This window comes from Mustela lutreola, chromosome 11 (assembly GCF_030435805.1).
Source record: "Mustela lutreola isolate mMusLut2 chromosome 11, mMusLut2.pri, whole genome shotgun sequence".
Lineage (NCBI taxonomy): Eukaryota > Metazoa > Chordata > Mammalia > Carnivora > Mustelidae > Mustela > Mustela lutreola.
This window is the reverse complement of record NC_081300.1, coordinates 48,115,579-48,143,576: the sequence shown is the minus strand read 5'-3', so window position 1 is coordinate 48,143,576 and position 27,998 is coordinate 48,115,579.

Genomic DNA, 27,998 nt, shown 5'->3' with positions numbered 1-27,998 from the left:
TCTCAGGTCTGGCATTTACTATCCATGTGATCTTAAAGAAGTTACTAAACCCATTTTGGCCTAAATTTCTTCATTTGTTAAGCAACAAAAATAGACTGACAATCTATCCTGTAGGGGGTTTTTGAGGGTTAGGACTAATAAGTATAAAATAGATAAATGGCTGGCAGACAGATGGTCAATAATAACAGTTATTTTTACTTAAACTCTTTTAGCATACTTTTCTCTCCACCTCCAAAATCATCCTAATTTTCACCCACACTTTCCTCCTTCCAACCTCTTTCCCTCAGAAGATGTAGTTTTCATCCTCCTCCTCTAAGGATTCTTTTCATCTGGCTTCTCACTTGCTCAGAGTTCCCTTGGCCTTTATAACACCTTAGGAGAGATGTTGCAGCAGAGTGGTTCCAACTGGGGAACAGGGAAAAAGCAAGTGACAGGTCCAGGACATGGTGGATATTTGACAATGCTACAAGGAGTTTCGACATGCCACTTTGTAGAAATTTTCCACCCACTTTGTAAAAATTTTGTCTTATTGAATAACACGTTTCTAGCTCTCTTATTCCATTGGCCACCAATTTCTAAAAAAGGGGGGGGCAGTAGAGAGGTAAGTAATAAACTTATATATGCCCTTTTATCATGGCTCAGTCACTCTTAAACCAAGATGACTTGCTATAACATGGATTTCTGAACATTTGATTGTGTCTGGAATAGGGCTGAGAACATTACTTCTAACAAGTTCCAAGGTGATACTGAGGTCCTTGTCCAGGCACAATGCAAGACCCACTGCTCCAGAGCCTTATTACTCTAAGTGTGGTCTGTGAGCCAGCTGCATGGTTCTCACCAGCGAGTGTCACAAATGCAGCACCCAGGACCGCCCAGACCTACTGACCCAGAATCTACAGTATTTTAGCAAGATCCCACGTGACTCATATGCACATTAAAGATTGAGAAACACTGCTCCAGATCCATGGTTCTCAATCCCGAATAAATGTTTAAAATCACTTGGAAGTTTTAAGGTTTTTGTTTTTGTTTTTTAAATTCTAATTCCTGGACCTCAACCCTGAGAGTCTGATTAAGTTAGGTGGGAATGGAGCCTGGAGCATTAGCATTTTTAAATACCTGGGAATCTTGTTTAAGTGCAGATTTAGACTGGGGGGGCAGGGGGCTGAGGTGGAGCTCAGGTTCTGCATTTCTAGAAAGCTCCCAGATGATCCACATTTGTGGTCTAGATGATACTGTAAGTAGCAAAGCATCCCAGGAAGGGCCATCAGGGCTCTCCTTCTCCCTAGACTCAACCATCTTTTTTCAACCCTCATTCATCTTCAACTCTCTGCAGCTGTTACCCGTTCTTCCTGCTTTAAAACACTGCTTCTCAGTTTTGACTGCAAATTGCCATCACCTAAAAAAGTGCTCAGAAATAGATTCTGATAGAATCCCAAAGATTCTGATGTAACTGGTATAGGGGGCAGCCCAAGAACTGGAATGTCTACTTTGCACCCCCACCCCTCCCCTGCCCCATATTCCTAATGGGAACAAAGTTTAAGAAGCACTGGTTTAAAACCATTGCTTGCCATATTCCTGAGACACAGCAGTAGTCTATATATTTCCTACCTCTTCTCTATATCTGTCACTTGGTACTTTTTCTATCATTCTGATGGCTTTATACATCATTACTATGCAGGAACATGATTTTTATATCTGTTACTTAAAACTTGACATCTACCTAGGCTCCTCAATCCTGCCTCCTTCGACATCTACATTTGAGTTAGAAGTCCATTTATTCTCATAGCCACCCAGGCATAAACACCCAGACACTTAAGAGTTTGATTCCTCTTTCTGATGCTTCTGCCCTGCCCGGCCAGGGGCAGGCTATTTCCTCTCCTCTCCTTGGATGTCTCTCCTGCATGGCTTTTCATTTCCATTTCCTCTCACATCTGCTTCCAGCCTTCATGGTCTTTCATGGCTACTACCATAGCCTTCAGAATGTCTCTGTTTCTCAAGTCTCTCCCCTAGCTCAGCTTACATACCTTGACAATGGAACCAACTCCTCATCCTACCTCTGGCATCTATAAGTATCCCACTGAAGTAACATTCTTAGGGGCCCAGCATGGGAATGCTACAATGAATTATTTTACAAAATAATATCTCCCCCAACATACATACCAGCCCACCTTCTCTGGTGCCTGTCTTTTCTTCATAGCACTTATCACCTTCTAACTTTATATTATTTGTTTGTTACATTGACTGTTAAGTTTCTGTCTTCTACCGTCAGAGTTAAGCTTCATGAGGACAGACAGTTTTGTCTCTTTTGTTCTTTGATTTGGCTGAAGAGCCTAGAGGAATGTCTGGCATTCAATTGCTATTTGTTGAATAAACTAATAGATTTCAACCACAGTCAGCAATGTAGATATCAGCTAATTATTCATAAATTAGGCAAGGCCTGCTACCAGAATTGGGAGTTCCCTGGCAGGATTCCCTCAAGCCCTTGTCCTCCGTAAGGACAACCCTGGGCTTCAGGAGGTGGGGGGGTGGGAGGTGGGGGGGTGGGGGGTGGGGGGTGGGGGGTGGGGAGCAGAAGTCGGGGAGGAAGGCCGGGGTGGAAGGGAGAACAGTCATCAGACAAGACTGTCAGAATATTGATTTTTACAAGCCTTTGTTTCGTTGTTCCTATGCGAATGCTTTTATAAGACGTGGCAGTCCCTCGACCGGTCCCTGGTCAGCCCGGGCGCAAACTGCAGAGGGTTGCAAGGAGGGGACAAGGGCTAACCCACCGGCTGAGAAGGGATCAAGAGGCAAAAATGACTTCTTCAGGGCCTCCCCGCACCAAGGACGCGGCAAGCAATCTTTCTTCTCCGAGATTAACCTGGCCTAGAGCCACAGTAAACACCCAATCTCCCTTACAGGGAGGAAAGATTAAATATCTGATTAAAATTTTTGGCTGCTAATTTATTGAACTTGGATGGATGAACCGTTTGGAAGTCACGTGACTTTCCCTGTGTGTCTGCCGCTGTTGTTCCACGGAGCAAGGTCACGGGCTCCGCGTGGGCGGGTGGGGCCTGCTGTTAGGGCCAGGGGCGCTCTCTCCGGCCACCTCTGGAAACTCGGGGGGCCGGTGCTTTCGGGCCAGTTGGTTCGGGAATGTCTACTTCGACCGCGGCAGCTTCTGTCGCAACCTCTCGCTTGGTTCTTGTTGCTTTGTAGATTGGTTCACGGCCGCCCTCCCCCGCCTATTGTTCGGAGCCGCCTAGCAAAATGATGTCATGGGCAGCTTGAAAGTATACAGGAAGTCTTCAAAGCTGAATGACTTCAATATACTTTATTCCGAGGACTCCTGCTGCTGGCTGTCTATAGAAACCGCGGCCTATAGGCCTCGGGAGCCAGCCATAGGATGAGGTCCCCTCTCCCTGCCCCGCTGCATTTTCTCCCCCCACCTCGCGGCACCTCCGCCCACTCCTCACCTGCATCTCAGGGCGCTGGACACAGGCCAGCCGCAGAAGAGAGAAGGGAAGCTAGAAGGAAAGCCAGAGGAGTAGGAGGTCAAAGGGAGTTTTCTTAGAAAAACAGGGGCACCGGATCTCAGGAAAACCAAAGGTCACCTTCACTGGCCTTTGGATGATAGAGTCAGTCAGTGTGGCCAGAGCTGTCCAGTCATGGCAATGTCCCCACAGAGGGCAAAGTGACAGAAACCACAAGGGACTTGCCTCAACTTGCAAAGGGCAGGGAGCTGGCTGCTTTGAGACTGCTGCCCAGTGATTTTGAGTAAAGTTAAACAGAGGGCAGATTGTAACAAGGTAATAATAACAAATGTATGTCCAGGGCTTCAGGGTTTACACAGCAGGCTTTTATGTATGTACTATTGTGTGTGGCTATCGCAGAAAGCCTGTGAGATATTAGCCCCCCTTTTAACAATGGGGATCAAAAACATAAAGCAGAGATCTCTTTTCTTTTCTTTTCCTTTCCCTTCCTTCCCTTCCTCTTCCTCTTTCCCTTCCTTCCTTTCTTCTTTCTTTTCTTACACAAGGTCACCCAGCTGTCGGGGTGGAACTGGGACTGAAGGCCAAACCCCACCTACTTCACAGCCCTCTACTCTGTGCTCTCATGGGGGTCCTAGCTTCCTTTCCTCATTCCTACTCTTTATAGAAATTGCCCCAAACAATTCTTGGGGCAGCTGTCTAGTTTATAGTAGTGCTCCATCTTATGAAACCTCTAGAACTTTCCTTTGTCCCCATAAATGACATAGTTTGTGCCTGGCCCTGGTGCATCGGCCTGTCTCTCTCTGCCTGCTCAACCTTCCAAGGCTCTGGAGATAACTAATTTCACATGTCCTCAGTCTGGCCCCTGCAGTGGGGCTGGGAATTGCCTTGTCATTATTACATAAACTAGAGACACGGTAGCTCAGTAATAGTGCTGTTGAGGTAAGCAAATGTACCCAGAATGGGAGGCATGAGTTTCCAAAGGCATTTTCCACTAACACAGTAAGCAGGAGGTCTTAATCTGAGGTCTATGGAAACCGCGGTCTATAGAAACCCTGAGACAGAATTTCAGGGGTCTGTTGAAAAAGATGGGAGAAAGTTACCTCATTTCTTTTCATTACCCTTAACTAGATTGACCAAGTTCTCCAATTATGAATGTAGGCAACACGCCACATTAGTCTTGGAGTACCTGTGACTTTGTCACCAATGGAAACTACACATTTTTCAAATCACTTTTCTATTGTAGCAGATATCTCAAAATACCTTTTATGCTCATCACTACTTAGAATTATGGTATCTGGGCCTGCTGTTAAGTCTTGTTATTTATTATATTATTAAAGGGACACATATATTTTAACATCAGAAATTTAATTTTTAGACATTTTAGTCTTGCAGACTCTTACCTGCATTGAAGGAACTCGACCCCCTTTCAAGGCCCTAATAAGCACCTGGCCTTACTTATTTCTTAAAGTCCCTACAAATATTTCAGACTATATGTCCATATAATCAGCTTCCTTGTCATCCTAATCATATTATTTTATGCATTTAAAAACATTATTCTGGGGGTGCCTGGGTGGCTCAGTGAGTTAAGCCTCTGCCTTCGGCTCAGGTCATGATCTTAGGGTCCTGGGATCGAGCCCCACATTAGGTTCTCTGCTTGGCAGGGAGCCTGCTTCCCCCTCTCTCTCTGCCTGCTTCTCTGCCTACTCGTGATCTCTCTCTCTCCCTGTCAAATAAATAAATAAAATCTTAAAAATAAAAACATTTTTCTGATAAAGAGTCTACAGGCTTCACCAGACAGCCAAAGGGGGTCCATGTTCCAATACAAGTTAAAGGGCCCTAGATGTCATTTTGCTGGAGCTGGAATGTTGATGGAATATAGAAGGCTTGGTAAGCTGAGCAGGACTTTCCCACCACCTGCTGCAATTTCATTCTGGGCAGGGAGAATGTGGCGGCCATCAAGTCAGGGCCACATCCAGTGAGGAACTGAGGTAATGTGGGAGGTTGTGCTCACCGGACATTTCACAGGGCTCAACCTGTGGGCTCTAGGTGGGCTCAACCTCCACATTTGCCTGGGAAACTGTGTCTTCCATCTGTAAGTGCTCCCACTCACTATGCCTCAGATCAGCATTCTGGAAGTTTCATTTTGGGTGTCGTGGCTACACAGTCACACTAGTCATCTCCAAGACTTTGCTGCGGGCTCTCTCTTTAACTTTAGAGAAAGTGGGGTCAGGATGAGCTGTTCCATATAGAGTTACTAAGCCTGATTTCATAGCACACTTAAGAGGCAACTAGGCACCAGAATTTACACAACATGGCAGTCAACTTGAGCCTCTCTGTGGCCCTCAGTATGGGGAGTAGTCAAGTGAGGGGTGAGGAGGGATCTGCACTGTTGGCACTAGGGAGTATGTGCCATCATTAGGGATTTTTGCTCAGCCTGTCTCACTATGGTGGTGTGATCCCATGAGACACTAATATCTATTTACTATATGCCAGCCATGCTCTTCTGGATTCTCACTGCAGACACGGTAGCATTCACAGCCAACTCTCAAGGGTTCCTGGCCTCAACCTGCATAAAAGAAATCCAACCCCTTTTTAAGATCCTTTTCTCTACCCAGCCCTAATCATTTCCTTAATTCCCTGGGGATATTTCAGACATTCTTGTGAATTAGTCTAGATTGAGTCTTGACTACCACCCCTTCAGCCTGACACAGGAATCCAGGCCCCTCTTTACTGCTGACTTTGTTGCCCCACACCCCCAGACCACAGCCCCTGAATACTCCTGATGATCTCCACCTCCCCTGAGTGAGGACCAGTTCTGGGCTACCAGTCTCAGCCCTCCGTCATCTTGGCTACTCAGCAGCTGGCTACAAAGACAGAAGAGCTCCCAGTCTGGAGAGGGCGGTGGTAGGGCAGCCGGGGCTCAGGGTTGCTAGAAGACTGACTCATGGAGTAGCACCTTCTCTTACACAGATAGCCCTCCCCACTCCAGGATGCACAGAGCCCTCCAGAGGAGCAGGGTAGGGACATGTTCAAGAAAAACCAAGTTGGCCATACTCAGAACTGCATCTTCTCCTCACTTAGTCAAATTCACCATCCCTGACACCACTTTCCTCAGGCTGAATCCTCTCTTAGAAGATTTGAAAGACACTCTTCTGCAATCTGACCTCTGATGACTGATCTTGTGCTCCTAATTTTGTTCTCCGGACAAACCTGCATATATCAGAACCATGTTCAAGGGCCTAATTTGACATCTATTACTAGAAGCCTCCCGAGCCCCCAGAAAAATCCAAGACACAGTTGAGAGCAGGGTGAAGAGGAAAGGATCATCCTAACTACATACCCCAGACTTGTCAACATTTGATAGAACTAGCCTCCTTCAGACACTCTTGAGGAAACCAAGAGTAAAGCAGCAAGAAGCTCTCCAGCACTAACTTTCTGGATTTCCAGTACAATCTTGGCATTATGGTTATGGGTTAGAGTAAGCTCTGCTCTGGCAGCAGCTTTAACATTTACTGTGAAACTTGAGTAAGAGCTCTCTGAACCTACTTTCTTATATAGAACTGGGAAACAGTCATACTTGCCTTTAGGGTTATTTTGAGGATTAAATGCAATACCTAATACAATACCTTGCACATAGTTGATAATTGATACATCTTAATTCTTATTTGAATGTTACTTTTTTTTTTCTTATGCTTAGGTGTACCAGTTGGATGTACAAAGCACTGACAGGAGGTTTCTGGAATTGCATAACAAGGTTATTGATTAGAAAAATATTCCTTTGCTATTCACTAAGTCCTAAAAAAAAAAAGGAAGGAAGGAAGGAAGGAAGGAAGAAAGGAAGGAAGAAAGAAAGAAAGAAAGAAAAAGAAAGAAAGGTAAGCAATATGAAATTGTTTATGTTATGGAATAATAACATGTATTATCAACTAATCTGCAAAGTAAAATAAAAATTACATTATTTGATATTAGTATATAGTAAAAAGAAAAAGGAAAAAGAGGCAGGGAAGAGAATTTACATTATTTATGTACCTATATGTACCAAACAATATGCCAACATTTCTGCTGTACCTTCTAAGGTCACATTACAGTGAAGACACTTAGGTTCTCTAGATTTGATCTCTAGAAAATAATAAATGTCATTCTTTCTTCTTCTTTCACTTTCTTGTATATGTCTAAAACTCGGGCTTAATTATCCAGTTCCTACATAAATCCAATTCCATGCTCCTTAGTTCCAAGCCTCGTTGGCTTTATGCCAGACATGAAGTACCCTGGCTTGGTTCTTCCTTGGGATCCCACCTGAGACCAACCACCTTTCTAGACCTGTGCACTAACAGAGAAGCAGCTCTGCTAATACACCGAAAGCATCCAGAGACCTGCTTTGTCAATGATGCTTCCTTCCCAATAATTTCCAAAGCAGCTTTCACTGTGATCTGTTTTGATTGGGAACCCCTGGAAATTCCGAGCAATCCTCTACTTAAATTTAGCAAAATCCCACTTCTAATAGAACTAGGTGGGCAGAAGAACTGAAGGAAAGGGGGAATCTCCCTTCTGTGGCTCCACATGATCTGATTCTGTGACCTTCAGAGTCTGAAAAAGAACATCGAGTTGATTCATAAACAACCAGGGACTAAAATACTTCTGGTTTCCTTTTATTGTACTTCTGGGAACCAACTGATTATGTGCAAAACTCTGGGTGATTGGAAGGGTTGGGCTTTTTAAAAGCTGATTCAAGAACCATAGTGAGTTTTCTAGGCTGTTCACTTTGACGTTTTTTCTAGGTTTTTTTTTTTTGGTCACTCAATCATAAAAGGAACAGAAAAGGTTCATCTTTAAAGTAAGAAACCAATCAGTGACCAAGGCTGCCAGGTTAAACACCAGAAACAAGCCCAAAGGGCTGAATGCCCATACGTCCCCACTGAGCACATTTCCAGAGCAGAACCCATAAGGCAAAAGGGAGACTGCTGTGCCTCGGGACTTAGTATTTAATCTCAGGTGGCTGAAGTATGCCTTCTGCTTCAGCTGAAAGGATGGTGATGCTGAGACATTAAACAAAACCTGTGTCACCCTTAAATAAATAAAGAAGGGAGCCAAGAGTTGACATGGTCATCACGCTTTGCACTTCAGCAGCATCCGAGTTCAAAGCATCTTCATAAACATATATTTTGTTTGATTCCTTATCACGATCCAAATAGGATTAGCCCCATTTCTGATAATTTTGTGGCTAAAAGGCTGCCAGCACTGATGTTCTTTTGAGGAAAAAAAAAAGTAGGTAGTCTAAAAACAATTAGGAAAAGACTTTCGACCACCCCTCCCACAGAAGAGAAACTTCCCGACTCTGGGCTAGAGTTTCAGAAAAATGCAGGTCCTGGAGAGCAGCTGTTCAAATATCCATCTTTGACTCTGATGCTTTTTGTACAAGTCAAGACTTGAAGAATATTCCACAAAATCTACTTTCTTCTCCATTCAATGGGGAGAATTTAAAGCTCCCAGGTAAGATCATGGGAGTAGCATAACCCCATGCTTATAATTTATCTCACCTGCCAGGGAAGGTGAGATACCATTCTCTAGAACAATCAGTGCTTGCCCACTAACAATTTCTCTGATTTGGGGCAGGGGGAGCGATTCTATCTTTAGGTGTTTTATTCTGTAACCTGTATATGATTGCAACATATTTAAATTGGGGGGAGTGGGAGATGTTGGTGTGGTATAAATCTAAATAAACAATGATAACAGAGGGCAACAAAGGTTTCCAAGAAGGTCTCCCTCACCAGACAAAAGACCAGCAATCTGGCTTTTCTGCGCTTGCAACTTTAGGTGATACATTTAATTCTTGGAGAGTACTCATCAAATGGGGAATAAAAACATTTTACCAATTTAAAAACAAGGCATTAGATCCATTTGCTTGTAGTCCTTTTATTTCTTAAGATCTATGGTTCTTTCATCAAAGCATTTAACTCTAAAACAATCTTGTAGATGAACACAAAGTCCAACCACAAAAATGTGTCTAAAGTTGTTTTTAACAGTCAATGCTCCGCATGGATTTTGCGTTGACGTTTGAGAAGGAAGTAAAGCAAATTAGTGTTTCTGTCTGGCTCTCCTGTTGCTAAGGTCAGTAAAATAACCCAAGCACCTGCTCTGGGTGATGAGGCACAGGAGATGAAAGTTTGCTGCTCCCAGGCTGATCTAAAAAGAGGGCGGATCATTGATCTTAGGGAAATTTCCAGCTCTAAGTGTGTCTTTTTAAAACTTCTCCTTTGCTTTTATGTTTCCCAGGTTACCGTCAACTGAACCCACACAAACATTTTATTTGTAGCTTCATCATGTCTTGGATTGAAATGCTATGCTATCTTAGATTTCTAACTAGCCTCTTAGCTCGCTAAGGTAAGTATCTATTTCTTCATCGTCCTCAACTCAGTGTCTCACCTGTAACAGGGACATTAAAAAGGTTGAACTGAATCAAACTGACTTCTTCATTATTCAGCTGACTCTTTAGCTTCTGCTAAATGTTTCTTAGCTCTACTTGGAAGCGAAAGAATTGAGAAGATTTTACTAACAATGAAAAGTAATACTAAAAGTAGGAGTTCCTAGCCCAGAAGAGATTATGTTCACCTCAAATTAAGAACAGATGAGAAATATTAATATGTCCATTACAGTACTACAGAGCGCTTTAGTTCTTGTCTCTTTCCCTCTGGAGTCAGGGATCCCATTTGGAGTTCACCTGCAACTTCAAATCTGCATAAGAAAGCCTTCCATTGTAGGAGAAAAACTGAAAGCTTTTCCGCTAAGGTCAGGAACACGGCAGGGATGTCCATTATCACCACTGCTATTCAACATCGTACTAGAGGTCCTAGCCTCAGCAATCAGACAACAAAAGGAAATTAAAGGCATCCAAATCGGCAAAGAAGAAGTCAAATTATCACTCTTCGCAGATGATATGATACTATATGTGGAAAACCCAAAAGACTCCACTCCAAAACTGCTAGAACTTATACAGGAATTCAGTAAAGTGTCAGGATATAAAATCAATGCACAGAAATCAGTTGCATTTCTCTACACCAACAGCAAGACAGAAGAAAGAGATATTAAGGAGTCAATCCCATTTACAATTGCATCCAAAACCATAAGATACCTAGGAATAAACCTAACCAAAGAGACACAGAATCTATACTCAGAAAACTATAAAGTACTCATGAAAGAAATTGAGGAAGACACAAAGAAATGGAAAAATGTTCCATGCTCCTGGATTGGAAGAATAAATATTGTGAAAATGTCTATGCTACCTAAAGCAATCTACACATTTAATGCAATTCCTATCAAAGTACCATCCATCTTTTTCAAAGAAATGGAACAAATAATTCTAAAATTTATATGGAACCAGAAAAGACCTCGAATAGCCAAAGGGATATTGAAAAAGAAAGCCAACGTTGGTGGCATCACAATTCCGGACTTCAAGCTCTATTACAAAGCTGTCATCATCAAGACAGCATGGTACTGGCACAAAAACAGACACATAGATCAATGGAACAGAATAGAGAGCCCAGAAATAGACCCTCAACTCTATGGTCAACTAATCTTCGACAAAGCAGGAAAGAATGTCCAATGGAAAAAAGACAGCCTTTTCAATAAATGGTGCTGGGAAAATTGGACAGCCACATGCAGAAAAATGAAATTGGACCATTTCCTTACACCACACACGAAAATAGATTCAAAATGGATGAAGGACCTCAATGTACGAAAGGAATCCATCAAAATCCTTGAGGAGAACACGGGCAGCAACCTCTTCGACCTCTGCCGCAGCAACATCTTCCTAGGAACAACGCAAAAGGCAAGGGAAGCAAGGGAAAAAATGAACTACTGGGATTTCATCAAGATCAAAAGCTTTTGCACAGCAAAGGAAACAGTTAACAAAATCAAAAGACAACTGACAGAATGGGAGAAGATATTTGCAAACGACATATCAGATAAAGGACTAGTGTCCAGAATCTATAAAGAACTTAGCAAACTCAACACCCAAAGAACAAATAATCCAATCAAGAAATGGGCAGAAGACATGAACAGACATTTCTGCAAAGAAGACATCCAGATGGCCAACAGACACATGAAAAAGTGCTCCATATCACTTGGCATCAGGGAAATACAAATCAAAACCACAATGAGATATCACCTCACACCAGTCAGAATGGCTAAAATCAACAAGTCAGGAAATGACAGATGCTGGCGAGGATGCGGAGAAAGGGGAACCCTCCTACACTGTTGGTGGGAATGCAAGCTGGTGCAGCCACTCTGGAAAACAGCATGGAGGTTCCTCAAAATGTTGAAAATAGAACTGCCCTATGACCCAGCAATTGCACTATTGGGTATTTACCCTAAAGATACAAATGTAGTGATCCAAAGGGACACATGCACCCGAATGTTTATAGCAGCAATGTCCACAATAGCCAAACTATGGAAAGAACCTAGATGTCCATCAACAGATGAATGGATCAAGAAGATGTGGTATATATACACAATGGAATACTATGCAGCCATCAAAAGAAATGAAATCTTGCCATTTGCAACAACATGGATGGAACTAGAGCGTATCATGCTTAGCGAAATAAGTCAAGCAGAGAAAGACAACTATCATATGATCTCCCTGATATGAGGAAGTGGTGATGCAACATGGAGGCTTAAGTGGGTAGAAGAATAAATGAAACAAGATGGGATTGGGAGGGAGACAAACCATAAGTGACTCTTAATCTCACAAAACAAACTGAGGGTTGCCGGGGGGAGGGGGTTGGGGAGAAGGGGGTGGGATTATGGACATTGGGGAGGGTATGTGATTTGGTGAGTGCTGTGAAGTGTGTAAACCTGGTGATTCACAGACCTGGGGATAAAAATATATGTATATAAAAAATATATGTTTATAAAAAATAAAAAAAAATAAAAAAAAAAAAAGAAAAAAAAAAAAAAAAGAAAGCCTTCCATTGTAAAGCGCAGAGTCATTTAGCAAATTCAAAATATCCAAGATAGACTGTTCCTTTTTATTTGTATTTATAAATATTTTTCCAAAGTCACTTTTAATAACACAATCTCTTTCTTAATGCAGTTTGACTTGGGAATTTCTGATGCACTTCTGAAGTACAATGTGTAGGAAAATACAGAAAGGTATAACCATCCCCGAAGATAAGAGAAGTGATGCCCAGAGGAGATAACACAGCTAGCTCAGTATCTCCAGGGTGCCCAGGATTTAAGAAACTTCACAGTGACAGTAAGAGTCTGGTAGCCGGTTTTCACCTAACAGTTTTTCAATAACGGGAGCCTGCCAGTCTGCTGTAACATCTCCTTAAACTTTGATAGAGTCTCCACAATACAAAATCCACTCCCAGGGCAATGTTGTGAGAAAGCCACGGGCTCTCCAAGTAAAACACAAGAGCTCCCTCTACAGCGGGTAGAGGGTTGCCCTGTTCGGGGACCCAGACTGAAGGCAACAAACAAAATAAAAACAAAAACAAAACAGAAGGAAGCTCTGTTGGCTTCTTTTCGTGGGTACATAATAGGGTGAGAATGAGAAAGTGGAATTGTTCTGTTCGCCAAGCAGAGGAGGGGAGCGATGAAAGAGAAGTTATTGTGTAAGAGCATGTAGTACATGTAAGCTGATTATTGCTCTGTATAAAGCTTTCCTGTAATAACAATGAGTAATTTAGTTCATTTCAAGCTACACAAATCCTTGGTTCTGTCTCTCTTTTTCTTTTTAAGGTGAAAAAGGAACAGCACAAGGGGCATCAGGAGGAGGAGGAGGGAGAAAATTAGAAAACAATACAGCAGCAAGCCCGGCTTCCCAGCACCACATTCCTCTAGGCGCCATGGACAGGCCAGATGAAGACCTTCAAGGTCATCCGAGGAAGGAGAAATGAGGAGTTGCCTGAATCTGTGCTGATTGGTGCACTGCACAGGATGAAATGTAAAACGCAAAGGGGAAGGGCAAAACAGATGAGGAATGATATTCCTGAAGAAACCGTGCAGTTTGAGAACTGTGAAATGTCACTGGCAGGTAGCCCGTTACTGTTACGAAAATGTGAAGTATGTGCCGTGCAGACAAAGGGGACCCACTGTAAACACAGCTCACTAACTCTTTCAAACAGGACACAGACACACACACATACACACACACACACACACACACGGGGGTGGGGGTTGGTGGGGGGAGAGTATTTACCTTTCAGAGACATTGGGTCACCCTGCCTTACACAGAAAGAAGGAAATGTCTCTAACACCTTGAAACCTTGAGTGCATACCACATACCACAAGACTTGAATGTGGCTGATAATGGGCACAGCGGTCACTGAAAGGTAACCGACTCAGCAGAAGCATTCATATGGGCAATATACTCCAGCAACTTCCAAAGGTTAATTTATGTCCTTTCCCCGGAAGTCGAAGTGTATTCCTCTGTTTAAAAGGTAAATATATAATTAGAATGAGACTCTTTTCTTTAACCTTCAAATAAAAAATGAAGAGTGGGTGAGAGCTTTCTGCCTACCTCCCCAATAGACTCCCCCGCCCCCAAACAGAGACAACCTGGAGTGCTAAGCATTTAATGACTTTAATTAGATTTTCCTAGGAAATTTGGGCAAGGACAAAGACAGGATTCTGGAATATGTTTGAGATAGGGTCACTTTCTATAGTACTCTTTATTTGCAGGGGGGTGAGGGGAGAAGAGGGAGAACTAAAATTAACTGAAGATTAAAAAGTTAATGGGTAACTGGTAAATAGATCAGTAAAATGTGGTATATCCATCCAGTTTAACACAATTTAACAATCTAAAAGGAAATGAACTACTAATGCATACTATAACAGGGATGGACTTCAGAAATACTTGCTAAGTATACCTCCTGCAAAGGTATACCTAAAGAGACTGAAAGTAAAACAGTGTTTTCCTGGGGCCAGGAATGGGAATTAACTGTAAATGGAAGTAAGGGATCTTATTGGAGTGATGGGGAGATTCTCAAATTGGATGACTGGGGGCACCTGGGTGGCTCAGTGGGCTAAATAAAGCCTCTGCCTTCGGCTCGGGTCATGATCTCAGGGTCCTGGGACAGAGCCCTGCATCGGGCTCTCTGCTCGGCGGGGAGCCTGCTTCCTCCTCTCTCTCTGTCTGCCTCTCTGCCTACTCGTGATCTCTGTCGAATAAATAAATAAAATCTTCAAATTGGATGACTGTGATGATTGTATAACTCAGTAAATTTACTAAAATTACTGAATTGTATATTGCAAATGGGTGAACTGTTGGCATATAAATAATACCTCAATAAAGCTTTTTAAAAAAAAAAAGTGAATAGATGATTTGATAGAAGCAGCCACCAATTTGATTTTATAAGATTGTAAGGAAAGAAAATTTAAAAAAATAAAAATTTATAACTGCTCCCTTAACTCCCTGGGGTAGGTCTATACCTACTCCGACTAATTTAACACTTTTTCTCTTAACTAAAGTATTTCACATACCACATATTAAGGTTACCTGTGTGTGTGTCTTTCTCTCTCCTAGACTGTGAGATTGTAGAAGAAAGGACCCCTTTTGTATTTATTTTGTACCAACCTCAGTGCCATGCATAGAAGCTTTCACAGAGAAGACACTTAAAGAATATTTTCTGATGTAAAAAAAAAAAAAAAATCTTTAAATTTTTTTTTAAATTAAAAAAGAATATTTAGGAAAGGAAAACAAGTGGGACAAGAGGAAAGATAAACATCCAAAAGAGTTAGTTATTATGCAAATAGGCATGTTTTCTCTAGAAAACCAACTTCTAAATAAAGATCTATTTTAAAAAGAGCATTTTTAGAAAGAATCCAAGTCCTCAAAGGAAAGGAGGGAAGAAATCTAGTTAAAAATGAAGTACCAGGGGAGCCTGGGTGGCTTAGTTGGTTAAGCATCTACCTTAACCGATGGCAGGGTCCTGGGATGGAGCCCTGAGCTGGGCTCTCTGCTCAGAAGAGAGTCTGCTTCTCCTTCTCACTTTCCCTCTGTGCTCTCCCTCTCTCTCTTTCAAATAAATAAAATACTTAAAAAAGAAATAAAGTACCAGAAACAAAAATTTATCTACTAACATGTCACAATATTATCTTTCCATGTATGCAGATATTTTCCTTTCTTTGACCACCACTCTCAATGCACACACATGCACACAGACACATCAGAAACCTAGGAGCAGAAGGCAATAGTAAGCACTGAGAAGAACTCTTTAAGTTGTGGGATCTGGTACAGGGAGGAGGCAGCTGTGAGGCGTGGGGGCTGATAGCGATGGTCTGGCAACAGACTGCAGACTGGTGATTCAGGCATCCTTGGCAAACCATGAGAACAGGGCATGGTCAGAAGATGCCTGAGTGGAGGGGCACTTCCTCAACTGATCAATATTTGTCAATGAATGAAATATAATCCTTGTGCATGGCATTTTACTGCAAAGACAACTCAGCTGAGACAGGAATCTTCTGTCTCATAAAAAATACCCTGGAATTAGGGTGTCTGGGTGGCTCAGTGGGTTAAGCCTCTGCCTTCAGCTCAGGCCATGATCTCAGGGTCCTGGGATAGAGCCCCACATCAGGCTCTCTGCTCAGCGGGGAGCCTACTTCTCCCTCTCTGCCTACTTGTGGTCTCTCTCTGTCAAATAAATAAATAAAATCTTTTAAATTTAAAAAAAAAATACCCTGGAACCAAAACCACCAGCTAGAATAGGCAACCAAGAATTTCCTCTGGCCCTGTGATTGATCTGCTTGGTTAAGATAGGGAGCAGAGTCTATTGTTCATCCAAGTTGGCAGCAGTGCTTAGGACAAAGGCTCACATATAGAAATAACCAAGTAAACATCTGTTAGACTGGAAGTTTGAAAAGGAAAGAAATAAAGGGAATGAGGAAGGAAGGAGAGAAAGGAGGAAAGACAACAATCCTTAAAAACAGAAAAATAATGATTAAAGGGGTAAAAAATAGCATCAATTCAATTTTACAGTTGGTTAATTTGTGTGAGTACCTGGGGAGGCCAACGACGACAATTATTCTCACTTTTTTCAAAGAATAATTATGAAAAGCAGAGCGGAGAAACAAAGAAAAGGCACTTGAGTTGCAAAGAGAGGAACTTCAATTAGCCATAAAGTGATCTTGACAATAAGGGGAACTTAGCAGTGTCCAAGGAGAACTCACATCCCATTCATCCCTGGAGATGACTGAGAAGGCACTTACTATTTTTCTTAGCTGGAGGAAATATAGACCTGTGTAAGGCAAGAAGTTGAACTAGGAACCACTTCTGTTCCTTTCCTGATCTCTGATTTTACTCAATTTTCTATTGCTTATCTTCCAAATGTGCTTGTAATAACCTGCCCTCTTGTGAGCACCTTCTTGTAAATGAGATGCCTATCTAGGTTCATCCCAGCTAAATAAACTGAATTCAATAAAACCCATCCTGGGTTATGCTCCAGGAGAGTTATTACCCCAGGAACATGCTACTGTTGCTACTGTTACCTAATGCTTTAACTTCTCCTTTAGGCTTGAGTTATGCTATGTTGTTGTATATCTAAGATAAGAGGCTGTCTGGAGTCTGTTCAATGTTATCGCATAACACACAGTGACTTTTTTATTGAAGGCACTCTATGCGTACCTCTATGCTGATGCAGCTTTTATTGAAACTAATTCAGAGACTCTGTGTGTGTGTGCAAATGCACGCATGAGCACATGCATAGGGGTACGTACTCATATATATCCGTATTTAAGAATTTGTATGTATTTTTAAAGATGAATGCTGAACTGAAAACAAAGCCATGATGTTACTCTCCACAGTTAGTTGATAATCTGCATTAATGTGTCAGACTCGTACACTCTGTGTTGTGTTAATCTAACTTGAAACTTAAAGTGAGGACTCCAATCACTTAAATAAATACCGGCACCATGGGAGTCTGCTTGTCTCTCCATGATAACCAACCCAGGTTCTGCTCAAGTTCTGCTACTTCAGATTCTTGAAGAGGCAGCAGTTCACAACCATGAGGTCCCCAGACTGGTAGGCCTTCAAAGAAAATGGGGTATTCTGATAGAATGTCAATGTTTTAAAAAGTCTAAAGGTAATTTTATATTTTCTACAAAGGTTGCAATGGACAAGTAGTCTTCCTTGTTGGGCTTTCATTTTATCAAATCCTTGAATCATCCCGATTATCTCATACTTATCAGAGGCTCTAGCTGACATCATACATGATTTTGATGAGTCAATTATTGGTAGAAATTAGTTACTCCTTAAAACTAGTTTGAATCTCACAAAACAAACTGAGGGTTGCCGGGGAGGAGGGAGGAATGGAGAGGGGGGGTTGGGCTATGGACACTGGGGTGGGTATGTGCTATGGTGAGTGCTGTGAAGTGTGTAAGCCTGACAATTCACAGAACTGTACCCCTGGGGCAAATAATACATTATATGATAATTTAAAAAAAAAAAAAACTTTAGTTTGATGGGAGAAAAATATTTCAAAGCATGGAATGTAAAAAAGAAAAAAGCATGGAAGCTCCTTAGTGATAGAAAGGTTTGGTACCCCTACCATCAAGACAGCATGAGGGAATAAGGGAACATTGACCTGGGAATCATCATTTATTAAATGAAAGCATACCCAGACATCTCATAAAACAAAGTGCAACTAAAAAAAGAAACAAAAATACATGTCATACTTCTACTTCCTGCCGCATGATTCAGGGCCCAAATTCAACATGAACCTGAAAAAATCTACAACTATTTCTTTTTTCCATAGGCCCAGACTTCTGAGGCAGCCAGAGGAATACCCTAGTTTCTCTCTTCTGCCCATCTTCTTACATCCATTCAGAGAACACAACTTCTAGGAAAAAATTTTGCAACAAGTAGTTGGAAGATTAGTTTCAGCATTTCTGTGCTTCTGACCAGGACAAAAAAAGAAAGAAATTCTGTAGCTTTTTTGTTTTATGGGAACTATGGATTTTTAGGGTACCCCATCGGTTTTGAGTATGGAAGAAACAAATAATGAGTGGGAAAAGATGCCACCTTAAGAAAGCAACGTTGTGATAGGAGAATGTTAGCTGGAAACTGGAAATTGGCCCAGTAGTTCTCTGAAAGGCTGCCCTCTAGGCTGTAGATCAAATAAAGGAATGTGACCATTACATGATACAAGCAGGTTGAAATCAGGAAAATCCACACATTTTATGTGGTACATCCATAGAATGGAAGGTCATTTGACCATAAAAAGTAATGAAATACTGACACATGCTGCAAAACACTTGAACATTGGAAATATGATGCCAGGTCAATGAAACCAAAATCATACATTATATGCAAAAATCACATACTGTAAGATCCAAGTTATGTAAAATATTCAGAAAAGGTAAATCTATGTCTACAGAAATTAAGTCATGGCTCCCTGGGGCTAGGAATGGATGGGAATGGGGAGGGACCATGAACGGACACAAGAGATTATTTCCGGGGTAATGTAAACGTTCTATCACAGGATGTACATGTAAAATTGGTGAGTTTTATGGTATGTGTTATACCTCAATAAAACTGCTAAAATATTTTTAAAATTTTAAAATCATATGATATGTTCTTGCTCCTTGCACACCATACCTGAGACTTCCTGTTCCTATGAAGAGCATGGGGCAGTTGGGCAGCCAGCGAGGACATCCCCCCCATAGCTGCCAGCAAGAAGCCTTCACATCCCCATAGGGGAGAGATCCCCTCCGCCACCTTGAGGCACCCAGTGACTACGCCCCTTTAGGCAGCGCTAGCAGGGAGCTGTGGCAGCTCTGGAAATTAAACTGTCATTGGAAAACAGCCCACGAAATAGGCCAGGATCTTCATGCTAAACCTGAATAAGGTGACTACCCCGACTAAAAGATTTAAATAGGACTCAGAGTCTCCTAACATAATAGCCAAAATGTTCAGGATGACATAAAAAATCCCCAGGAGAACCACAAATTGAATGTAAAGACAACTGATGTTACTTAGGTACCAGAGATTAGAAGGTGGACATCTTTAGTGGGGAGGCTTTGTTTTGCCTGCCATGGCACAGTTCTAACTCATGCATAGGCAAATAAATGAAATACAATAAAAAATATTACAGAAATATTACGGAAAGCTGAGTAGTAGATTACAACAGATATAAGGGATTTTCTATTATAAATGCCATTTCCAATCAGTGGAGAAATGATTGCTTATTCAATACTTATTATTGAGGTAACTGGATTACAATTGGAAACTAATTAAATTGGATACCAAACTCACATGCTACAACAAAATTAACTCCAAATGGATCACAGATTTAAATGTTAAAAAAAAAAAGTAAAGAACTAATATAAACTATGGAGGAACTTTTTATATTTTGTAAGTGCAAAAACCATAAAATAAAATATAATAAATGAAGCTACTTTAAATTTTTTAAATCTGCATGGTAAAACCATACCAGAAAACAAATCAAAACATAAACCATGAGCTATGTTTTTTTTTAAGTTGCAACTTATTTCATTGCATAAGGTTAATTTTGTTACTATATAAAGAACCCCTACATATCAATTAAAAAAATACCACCCATCAGGAAAATTGACAAAAGTTACACAGAAAAGAAATTCAATGAAATATCTCTTAAACACATAAAAGCAGAAAAATGGAAACTACCCCAAAATACCATTTTTACCTAGCAGTAATAGTGATAAATAAATCTGATAATATACTTCATTAACTAGGGTACGAGTATACAGCACTGGAGTAGATGTTAATTGCTAAAACTGCCATGAAAAGAAATTTGCAGCACATGCTAAAACTAAAAATGCACATACACTTTGATAAAGCAATTTTGTTTCTACAAACTATGCTACAGAACAGTAAAACAGAATATGTACGGAAATACTCGTTCATTACTTTTTGGTATAACAAAATGTTGGGCAAAAGATGTTCACTAATAGGTCTCTGGTTATACAGCAATCCATACATTCAGATACTCTGAAATACTCTTCAGCCATCAAAAAAAATGAGGTAACCTCTATGTACTGTTATAGATGATAACTTAAGCAATGCAGAATAACATATAGGGGATGCTCACAATTGTGTTAATAGACAAGTTTACAAGGACAAGTAGGAATAATTTTTACATTGTTTTTTTGGTTGTTTGTGTTTTTAAAGAATTTTATTTATTTATTTGTCAGAAAGAGAAAGACTACAAGCAGGGGGAGCAGCAGGCAGAGGGAGAAGCAGGCTCCCTGCCTGGCAGGGATGCCCGACTAGATCCCAGGACTCTGGGATCACGACCTGAGCTGAAGGCAGATGCTTAACTGACTGAACCACCCAGGCCTCCCCGGATAATTTTTAAATTGTATTATTCTCTCCTTTTGCCTTGAATCATCAAAAGCGGATTACAAATACCAATACTAAATGTTATTGTTATAAATCATCTTTTAGGCACGGTAACAGAATATCAAGTATAAGCCAGCAGAATTTGTGTGGGTAGCTCCCCCTTTTCTTTCCACCTTTCCCTAACAAATATTCTGGGAAATAAGGCACTTTCTTTTCCCTGCATCAAGGGTGCTTCACTGTGACATCATTCCTTCTTCCTTCATCCAATAATTGACCCACAACTCAAACCCACAACAACTTGACCCACAACTCAAACTACATTCTTTTCCCATCGGAACTGAAAGTTTCGAGAAAATGATATTTAACCACACAAAAAGAACCCTCAATCTAAAGGTTAATTTTCATAAATTCCCTGTTATTGCAAAATCACTTGGCAATGGTTATAGATTGTTATTCGACCTGCCTTAGTTTTCAGAGATACTATATATTAGGGATAACTGGAAAGAGAGACTTCCTGAAGTTTATGGGCACATCTGTTTTCAAAACCTATTTTCCAAAATGATTGTTGACTCCTAGGTATTTATTCTTTTCCTTTGCTTATTAGATATCTTGCATTAGAATATGACTCAGCAAAGTAATACAACTGTAATCTGTCTTTCACCCTTGATCTGGTTCACCCTCAAATCTCTGTCTACCAGGAAATGTGATTGTTAAAATGAAAGTCTTGGAACCCAGATAAGGAATGACACTCTTCCTGCAGACATAGACTTTATACCAGGACAACCTGCGTGTTTTCTAATTTGGCTTTATTTTCCATAATCTTCATAGTGGACACCAGGCTTTGTGACTGTCGAGTAAACGACATCTCTTGTCTATCCCTGGGAGAAGTCCAGACGCTTCTGCCCACTGCACTTACACACTGAGTCTGAAATAGAGAAAGATACCCCACACTAGTTGTCAAGCCAGCGCAGGTGTGAGGATTCCTTATTTCTTGGTAAGGAAGTGTTCCAGGCTCAAGGCCCTTTCTGATGTGACTGAATGGGGGTCAAAAGACTGCATGTATGAGGCTGCCTTTCCCAAGAGTGCCCCTGTAACTGGTGATGGCTTCCTCCTTGTCTGGGAACGGTCTCATACACAAACCATGTCTATTTATAAGATCCTGCTCTTTTAGTCATAGGTGTGGGTTGATGACTGACTGAATCTGGACTAATCAGTCCTTACTCCCAATTTTTTGTTTCAGAAGGGAAGAGTCAGTCTCTCTCAGGAGTGGGAAACAGAACGTTTCCTGTGAAAATCAGGAGCTGTGAAACCCAGGAACTGCCATGAATTCTGTTATATGGAGGAAGTTTATGGGCAGCAGGTAAGAATTAAGGCAACAATATAGAGAAGAGCAGAAATGAGACATACAAGAGAGACCTGGTAGCCTGGAAGTCTTAACTCCAGTAGACCTTGGGCTTCACTGCATCTCTGTTTTCCCCATCATCTAATAAACTTCTTCTGAATTACACATTTTGTCTAAGCTAGGGGTGGTGATGGCGGTAGCTGGGTTTCTCTGGTTCTAACCAAATTAGCTCTGCCTAATGCACATTGCCACCCGCCACCCGCCCCAACTTGAGCTCTGGGCATGAATCTTTGGCTCCACCACTTATAAGCTGAATAATCTTGGATAGTTATTTAACCTCTTTTGACTCAATCTACTCATATGTATGGTGAATCCACCTCAATCCACCCCAAAGGATTCTTACAATGTTTCAGTGAAAGAATAAATTAAAATTGCTCATAATAGTGCCTGAAACACCACAGATATTCAAAAGAGCAACTATTATTATTACCATATATCACTCTACTCATATATATTATCATATAACATAATATAATCTAGTAATATGTTTAGAACAATAATGAATGCAAACTCTTTTGCCTGCTTGTCATATGCCAGACATAGTGCTAATTTAATCATCTCATTTAACACTCACAAAATCTATGCGGTAGGAAGTATTACTCACCCCACATTACTGATAGGAAATTACATGATTTGCCCAAAATCAAACAGCTAGAAATTCTCAGGATTATTCATTGGAGACATGCCCTTTTAAATTCAAAACCTATATTCCTTTCTCTCTCTCTTTTCTTTTTTACTTTTTTTTAAGTGTGTATTTGAGGATATATAACATATGTAAAGGAAAATTTATAAAACCTAGATGTTCTGCTAACTGGGTTTTCACGAAGTGCACACAAGGTGACCATCAGCCAGGCAAAGAAATAGAACATTGTCAGCCTGCCACATGGCCCTCTGAAGGCTTCTCTCAATCTCTCTCTTGCCCTCTTCCCCAAAGACAAGCCATTTTTTTTTTTTAAGATTTTATTTATTTGACAGAGAGATAGAAAGCACAAGTAGGCAGAGTGGCAGGCAGAGGGAAAGGGAGAAGCAGGCTCCTCGCTAAGCAGGGAGCCTGGGTCATGACCTGAGCCAAAGGCAGATGCAACAAATGAGCCACCCAGGTGCCCCAAGACAAACCATTCTTTCACTGACTTATACTGTGTCAAGTTAGGTAAGCTGGAACTACATTTCCCAGAATTCCAGGCTAGGGTTTGGTCATAAAAGAAATTTGCTCAAGATTTGGAAGGCAGGAATAAAACAGTAGCCATTCTGCTATGAAAGTCACTGGAGGGCACCAAGGCATTGTTAATGCTGACACTGATTTGCTCACTCCCCTCACTGGCACAGGGAAGCAGCCAGGTCTGTTCCTTCAGGCCTGTTAATCTCCTCCTTCAGCTTCTCCCAGTGCTAGGCCAAATGTACGTGTAGCTTCGTGGCTGAGAGAAAAATATAGATAGGTTTGTCCTTATGGGACCCAGGTTGTCCTTTATGCTTTCAGTGTGTCTATACAGAGCTCAGTCTGTCCTTAATCTCATTGGGCTTTCCCTCGCAGCTAGAGCTCCTAGACTCCCAGCCACCTAGCCCCACCCCCAAATGCAGGGGCAATATCTTTGCCCCTTCTCCAATCCTGACAGCTACAGAGAATCCAATCCTTGAAATAAACCCCTTAATTCACAGCACTCTGAGAAATTCTGCTTCCCTGATTGGGATCCTAGCTGATACAACTCTCCTTATTTCTCGAGCCCTGTAGTTTGTTTTGCCTGTTTTGAATTTTTTATAAGTGAAATCCCACAATACGGATTTTGCATCTGGCTTTTCAAATTCAGTATTAACGTCCGTGGGATTGATTCACGTTGTGGCATGTCTCTAGTGTGGTCCTTTATGCTGCCACTTCATACCTTGTATGAATATATTGTAGATAATTTATCTATCTTAGTGTTGATTTGTCAGTGGGGGTGTTTCTAGTTTGCATCTAAAGATTTAATTATTTATTTGAGAGAGAGAGAGAGCAAGAGAGTGTGCACATGAGCAGGGAGGGGCCGAGGGAGAGGGAGAAGCAGACTCCCTGCTGAGCAGGACCTTGAGATCATGACCGGAGCCAAAATCAGAGCCACGCAGGCACCCCAGGTCTAGTTTGTGTTTATTGTAAATAACGTTACTATGAACATTTTTGTATCTATCTATTAGTACCAATGACAAATGTTTTCGTTGAGTAGCTGACTAGAGGAATTGCTGGGCCATAGGGTATTCATTTCTTTGACTTTAATAGAAAATGTTAAACTATATCTTAAAGTCTTTATGCCAATTTACACGCCCACCTAAAACCTTTCATTTCAGTTTTAATTTCTTGATTTGTGCAATATATGCATATTCTTGTCTTCCCTTTTGTTGTACCCTCCCCCCACCAGATTCCATTTTTTAATGCTCTCTAGTTTTATCCAAGATAAGACTTAGCTTTGGGTACCTCTTGCTGAAGCTTTAATGCTTTGTAAATAAAATCAAACATTAAAATAAAAAATACACTGGGGTACCTGGGTGGCTCAGATGGCTAAGCGTCTGCCTTCAGCTCAGGTTATGATCTCTGGGTCCTGGGATTGAGCCCCATGTCAGGATCCCAGCTCACTGGGGAGTCTGCTTCTCCCTTTCCCTCTGCCTCTCCCCCTGCTTGTGGTCTCTCTTTCTCTGTCTCTCTCAAATGAATAAATAAAATCTTTTTTAAAAAATTTAAAATTTTTAAAATTTTAAATAAATATATATATTTTATTTTTACATATATATGTAAAAACATATTTTTACATATATATGTAAAAATAAAATACATTACCAATACTGAAGAGCATTGCAAATATCTTCTTCTATTCAGTGGCTTGCTTTTGTACTTTTCCAGTGGAGTCTTAGATTACTAAAAGTTTTTCTTGTTCATTTGGTTTTTTTTGTTTATTTATTTATTTTTTTTTTTTGAGAGATGGCAGAAGGTGGTGGGAAGGGGCCAAGGGAGAGGTAAAGAGAGAATCTTAAGCAGGTTCCACCAGATGCCCAGTGTGGAGCCTGATGCAGGGCCCAAACGTTTGACCTTGAGATCATGCATGAGCATAAATCAAGAGTCAGACACTTAACGGACTGAGCCACCCAGGCACGCAAAAGTTCTTCATTTTAAAGTGATCCAATTAATCAATCTTTTCCTCTAGTTGACTTTTTTTATTCTGTTTAATAAATTTTTCTCTACCCTTGAGAACATGAAGAGGTTGTACGATATTGGCTTCTGGAAGCTTTGTTTTTTGCCTTTTACATACAGATTTGTAAGTTACAAACCGATTTTAATTTGATTTCATTTCATTTGTATTCTTAGGATGAGACAGGGGCTCAATTTAATTTGTTCCAAATGGTTTTCAAAATGATCTAGTACCATTCATTGAAAAGACCATCTTTCTCAAAAATTAAGACATAAATGAATGCCTGTTTCTTGTATCCAGTTCCATTTATTTATCTCTCTTGGCACCATTACCACATTGTATATATTATTCTAGCTTTATAAAATGTCTCGATATCTAGTATAAGTTCTCCTACCTTGTTCATCTTCTTGAAGAGCAACTTGGCCTCCCTTGGTCTTTTGCTTTTCCACCTACAATTGAAAACCAGCTTATTAATTTTCACTAATAAAAATCTGTAAGGATTTCTCACTGAGATTGGACCAACTGAAAAGAAAAATACCTTACATCTTTAAAATAGTGAGTCTTTTTAGACATTCTTTAAATGTTCTCAATTATAATCTATAATTTTCTGTGTGGATGTCTTAGACATCAGTTCACCAGTGGGCAGAAGACTGAGAACTGGAATATTTTCCTAGTCTCAAAGTATCTCTCCCAAGATACTTACAAATTATAAGAGGAAAAACAGTAATTGTATAGTGCAAAAACCTGGCAGACACTCTCATAACCAAATGATCAAGGCTAATATCACCAGTAATAAAAGAATACTGTAGCCTAATATAATGTAGCAAAAATAATATAATATCACATTTGTGATTTTCTTGCCAAAAATGCATAATTTCAATCTAATCATGAAAAAATATTAGGCAAACCAAATTGAAAGATGTTCTATAAAATAACTGACAACTACTCAATCAAAAGTGTCAAGTTCGGGGTACCTGGGTGGCTCAGTGGGTTAAAGCCTCTGCCTTCGGCTTAGGTCATGATCCCAGGGTTCTGGGATGGAGCCCCACATCGGGATCTCTGCTCAGTGGGGAGCCCGCTTCCTCCAATCTCTCTCTCTGCCTGCCTCTCTGCCTACTTGTGATCTCTGTCTGTCAAATAAATAAATAAAAATTTAAAAAAAAAAAAGTGGCAAGTTCATAAAGAAAAGAATGAAGAACTGTCACAGATTGGATGACACTAAGGTGACACAACAATTAAATGCATTATGAGATCCTAGATGGTTTCATGGAATTGAAAAAGAACATTAGTGGTAAAACTGGTGAAATCTGAGTACGGACTTACTAGTTAACTGTATCGTCCAATGCTAATTTTTCTGTTTTAATAATCGTACTATGGTTATGCAAGTTTAGGAAAGGATAAATAAAAAGTATATGTGAATTTTCTGTACTATTTTTGTAACTTTTATGTAAGTCTAAAATTATTTCAAAATTAAAAAATAAAGGGAAAGTAAAGGTATATTGATTCTTTATTCTTTTTATATTTTCTGGAAGAATTTGTGTAAGATTAATATTACTCTTAAATGTTTGGTAGAATTTTATCAACAAAGCCATCTGGATTAAATAGTTTTACATTATGAATTTAATTTAATTAATATTCATAGGAGAGTTGACATTTTCTAATTTTTCTTAAGACTACTTTTAGTTTATTTAGGAACTTTTCAATTTATTCATTTTACTTAATTTTCAAATATGTGGTCTCAGAGACTTCTGTAGTATCTTATCTTTTTTCTGACTACAGGGTCCATAATGATGTCATCTTTCTCATTTCTGGTATTGCCTATCTTGCCCTCTCTCGTTTTCCTGATCATCCTTGCCGTTGTTTTGCCAACTTTATTAGTTACAAAAAGAGAAATTTTAACTTCTTAGAAGTTTTTATGTTTTTCTCTTTTATTTTCTTAGATTTATTATTTCATTCTTTCTACTTTATTTGGTTTTATTTTATTTTTTTACTAACTTCTGGAAAGAGATGCCTGGCCATTGGTTTTCAGCCTTTCTTATTTTCTAACATATTCATTTAAAGCCATAATTTCACTCTAAGCGAACTCTATCTGCAACTCTCAATCTATGATGTCTTATTTTCATTATGATATACTTCAAAAGTTCTTTACTGCTTCAGAAACCTACAGTGTTCACGTTAGCATATTCTTCACTTATTCCCTTTTCTGGAAACATTTTCTTAATCATTAGAGTCTATAATGTAAAAGAATTCTACTAGGCATAACAAGGACACACAATTGAAGAAGTGAGGTATATAAACATGATCATAAAATTATAAATACCATAAAAATTATTTTAAAAATTATAAATACATCCATAAAATTATAAATGGTAAATGACATGAGTGGTACAGACAATACAAAGAAACACTGAATGCAGTGTTTGGAGAGAATTTCATGAAGAATGTACATTTTAGCTGAGTTTGTACTTATTGGAGGGATTTAGGTGGAGGGGAATGTAAGGGCCTATTTAGCCAGAGGGATTCAATCTTGGGTTAAACAGTGATTTTGTTGTTCATACAGTAAAACTTAAACTGACTCTGTCCCTCTTCCCCCCAGGGGAGGACTTACTTAAAAACAAGTCCCAGAAACCAGTCCCAAGTAACAAAGCCCAAATACA